Source organism: Salvia splendens, chromosome 11, assembly GCF_004379255.2.
Source record: "Salvia splendens isolate huo1 chromosome 11, SspV2, whole genome shotgun sequence".
In the NCBI taxonomy this organism is placed as follows: domain Eukaryota; kingdom Viridiplantae; phylum Streptophyta; class Magnoliopsida; order Lamiales; family Lamiaceae; genus Salvia; species Salvia splendens.
In genome coordinates this window covers 6,363,134-6,367,396 of record NC_056042.1, presented here as the reverse complement: position 1 = coordinate 6,367,396, position 4,263 = coordinate 6,363,134, and the positions used below count along the sequence as shown (strand labels likewise).

Sequence of the window (4,263 nt, the reverse complement as noted above, 5' to 3'; positions counted from 1 at the left end):
GAAGCCCTCCTTGCCGGACTCCAGCTAGCGCAAAGTCTATGTATCAAGTCTCTCAAAATCCATTGTGATTCACAAGTCATAGTGAATCACATGTTGGGTACAAGTGAAGCCCGTGATGAGAGGATGAGGAAATATTTAGACAAAGCGCAAAGCATTAGCCGAAGTTTCTCTTATTTTCGGATAATCCGCATTCCCAGAGCAGAAAACAGCCGAGCAGATACTTTAAGTAAGTTAGCCGCATGTCCAAGCTCAAAGGTGGAGGAATTGATGCATCGAAGCATTGATGAAGCTGAGGTACATTCAGTAACCAGCTCGCCGAACTGGATGACGCCGATCTTACAGTATCTACATCAAGGACAACTGCCCGAGGATAAGAGAGAAGCTCGGAAAATCACATGCCGAGCACTTCGGTACGAACTTCATGGAGGAGTCTTATACAGAAAGTCCTACCTTCAGCCGTTATTACGATGTATAGGGCCAGAAGAGACGGACTACATCCTCAGAGAAGTTCATGAAGGATCGTGCGGCAGCCACATCGGAGCTAGAGCTTTAGCTAAAAAAGTTCTAAGATGGGGATATTATTGGCCAACCTTGGTACAAGAAGCAGTGCAGCTCGTCAAGACATGCCCGAAGTGCCAAATCCATGCAAATATCCCAAGGATGCCGCAGACCGATCTATCCGCTATGCAAAGCCCTTGGCCTTTTATGCAATGGGGTATAGACATAGTAGGACCACTACCACAAGCTCCTCGGCAAATAAAATTCCTAATCGTTGCCGTGGACTACTTTACGAAGTGGGTGGAAGCTGAACCATTAGCTACGATAACGAGCTCGAAGGCATTGGATTTCGTCTGGAAGAACATAGTGTGCCGATTTGGCATACCCCACATCCTCATCTCGGATAACGGGACTCAGTTCACCGACAAGACGTTCAAGAATTGGTGCCAAGAGCTGAATATTCAACAGCGGTTCACTTCGGTCTCTCATCCACAAGCAAACGGACAAACGGAGGTAACAAATCGTATCCTGGTGAAAGGGTTAAAAGCTCGGTTAGAACAAGCCAAAGGACAATGGGTAGAAAATCTCCCTCAAGTCCTATGGTCCTACCGAACTACACCCACAACCTCCAACGGTGAAACTCCGTACAGTCTTGTGTACGGCACTGAAGCCGTGATTCCGGTGGAGATCGGCATACCCAGTCCCCGAACTCTAAATTTCTCAGCAGAAATGAATGACGACGGACTGAGAGCCGAGCTAGATCTTGCCGAAGAAAGAAGAGAATTGGCATGCATAAAAGCAGCCAAGTACAAGGAGCAAGTAGCCCGGTATTACAACCAAAGGGTGAAGAAGCTGCAATTTCAAGTGGGAGATCTCGTCTTGAGAAACAACGAAGTAAGCCGAGCAGAAAAGCTGGGCAAGCTCGAACCCACATGGGAAGGTCCGTATCGGGTGTCAGAAGTCCTCGGCAAAGGGTATTACAAATTGGCTCACATGCCAGGAGAACAGGTACCCCGAACATGGCACATTTCCAACCTCAAGAAGTTCCATTTGTAAGAGACAGTCCGGTCAGTCAGTCTTGAGTCCTGTTCGGTCAATGTGCTTTCTTTGGTTTGCTTGGTCTTTGTTTGTCTCTGTGCGTTTTGTCTGTGTGTTTTGTCTGTCTCTGTGCGTGTCGTCTCTTACAAATGTTACTGAGGTATCTTGTTCTTCGAAGGCTGATCCCCTTCTTAGAACATATACAAGCCAACGATTGTGAGTCAAAGCTTCTAAAGATGATACAAGACCACAATTCAGCTTAAACAAGCAGTTCGTCTGAAACGAACTGCAACAAGCCAACGATTGTGAGTCAAAGCTTCTAAAGATGATACAAGACCACAATTCAGCTTAAACAAGCAGTTCGTCTAAAACGAACTGCAATAAGCCAACGATTGTGAAGTCCAAGCTTCTGAAGAGGATACAAGACCACAATTCAGCTTAAGAATCAAGCACTTCGTCTGAAACGAACTGCAACAAAAGTCCGATTCACGCGATAAAACTTGCCTGAATTAGGACAAGGGAAAGTCCGATCCACGCGATAAAACTCGCCGAATTAGGACAAGGGAAAGTCCGATCCCCAAATTAGGACAACGGAAAGTCCGATCCGAGCGATAAAACTCGCCAAATTAGGACACAAACCAAGTCCGGTCAAAGAAGAGTTTACTTCATAAGACCGAGGACAAACATCAACTTACCCCGTACCTTTATCCAGAATGCCGAAGTGATTCACTTCGCTTTCCGGGGGGGGGTAGTGATGGAGTACGTACTAAACAAGCCCAACAGCAGTAAAGCCCATCAGCCTAAAGCCCAAGAAAGAGTATCAGTTCGGCATGACTAAAGAGTATCAGTCCGGCATGACTAAAGAGTTCAGTTCGGCACAACCAAAGAGTTCGGCCCCAGCCTACAGCTCGGTAAAAGCCAACCAATCAAACTCTGCTCTCAGGTCGGCATCAAGCTCTACTCTCAGATCGGCAAAAGCTGCTCGGCAATAATTCAGCAGTTCGGTCTCAGTATTCGACCGAACTAGGAGATAGTGGACTCATGCAGGATTTCCACCTCCACTACACCCACGATCTATTTAGTGGTGTCAAGCAGTCATTAACTCATGCAGGATAGTGGACCCATGCAAGATCGCCACGATCTCCACGACATCCACTACCTAGTAAATGGTGCTGCATGCCACGATCTTGGTTCAATGTATAAATAGAACCTAGATCAGATAGATAAAGTTAAGTTCTAAGAGCTCTCTAGACATAAAAAGATCATATAGCAAGTCTGTATTGTAAGCTGTAAAAAACAGATCAAGCAATACAACTCTGCCCTCTTTTCTTCCCGTGGACGTAGATTTACCTCAGTAAATCGAACCACGTAAATCTCTGTGTCGTGATCTGCATTTTCCTGCATTCATCACCTTCAAAAAATTCGCATCACCATCAATGAACAAAAAACGCGGATATGGTCGAATGGTAAAATTTCTCTTTGCCAAGGAGAAGATGCGGGTTCGATTCCCGCTATCCGCCCAATATAAAGTAATTTTTTTTAATATGCTAAAGGATTGGGTATAGTTAGTCGTGATAGTGTAGTGAGTCTATCCCCTCTTTTTTCCCCTTCCTACCCCCAAAAAGGGGTCCTAGTTAACATTAACAGAGCCAAAAAATTTTTGGCTAAAAAAAGATGTTGCGGAGACAGGATTTGAACCCGTGACCTCAAGGTTATGAGCCTTGCGAGCTACCAAACTGCTCTACCCCGCGCTGAAGAGAAGAAGTCAAAACTAATAGACAAAAAAGGATTGAATGTGCCCCTCTACCATATCTGTACAAATAGAACCATTTATGATCATCGACTATAGAAATGAAAGGTTAATCCTTACCAACTCGATCTTGTTGCTCCTGGCACCAAACATGCATGAACCATTTCGCGAAGTATGTGTCCGGATAGTCCAAAATCTCGATAGTTAGCTCTCGGTCTTCCGGTCGAAAAACAACGGCGATGCAGGCGTGTAGGTGCACTATTCCGTGGTGGGGATTGTAACTTTCCATAAATTTCCCATTTGTCACTTAATGACGGAACTTTACTTATTTCTTTTTTTGAGGATCGACGAATCAAATGATATTTCTGTTCCAATTTTTGCCTCTTCTTCTCCCTCTGAATCAAACTTTTCCTTGCCATAATGGTTCAGGTCCTATTAGTATCCATGATACAAGTCGAATCCTAGATGTAGAAATATAAGAAGGCAGGCCTTCTCTCCGTCGAAAAAAATGAGATTATCGCGAATATAACACATTCAAAAATTAGCCAAATTTTCCCGACGTAGAGGCAATCAAGAAAGCTGCATAAGTGAATATATAACCTACAGAAAAATGGGCTAATCCAACCAATCTTGCTTGCACAATAGAAAGCGCCACAGGTTTATCTCTCCATCGAATCAAATTCGCCAAAGGTGTGCGTTCATGAGCCCATGCTAAAGTTTCAATCAATTCTTGCCAATATCCCCGCCAGGAGATTAAGAACATAAATCCAGTAGCCCAAACAAGATGTCCAAATAAGAACATCCATGCCCAGACCGATAAACTATTCATACCAAAAGGGTTATATCCATTGATAAGTTGTGAAGAGTTTAACCATAAATAATCTCTTAGCCAGCCCATCAAATAAGTGGAAGATTCATTAAATTGTGAAACGTTACCCTGCCATAATGTGATATGCTTCCAATGCCAATAAAAAGTA

The 4,263-nt window shown here is 44.1% G+C and overlaps 1 non-coding gene across 1 annotated transcript; it reads right to left on the bottom strand.

The window, feature by feature from the left end:
• Positions 1-3,213: 3,213 nt before the first annotated feature.
• On the bottom strand, positions 3,214-3,287 carry TRNAM-CAU. Its single transcript has one exon. It is a non-coding gene; the product is annotated as a tRNA-Met (tRNA).
• Between the last annotated feature and the right edge of the window lie 976 nt (positions 3,288-4,263).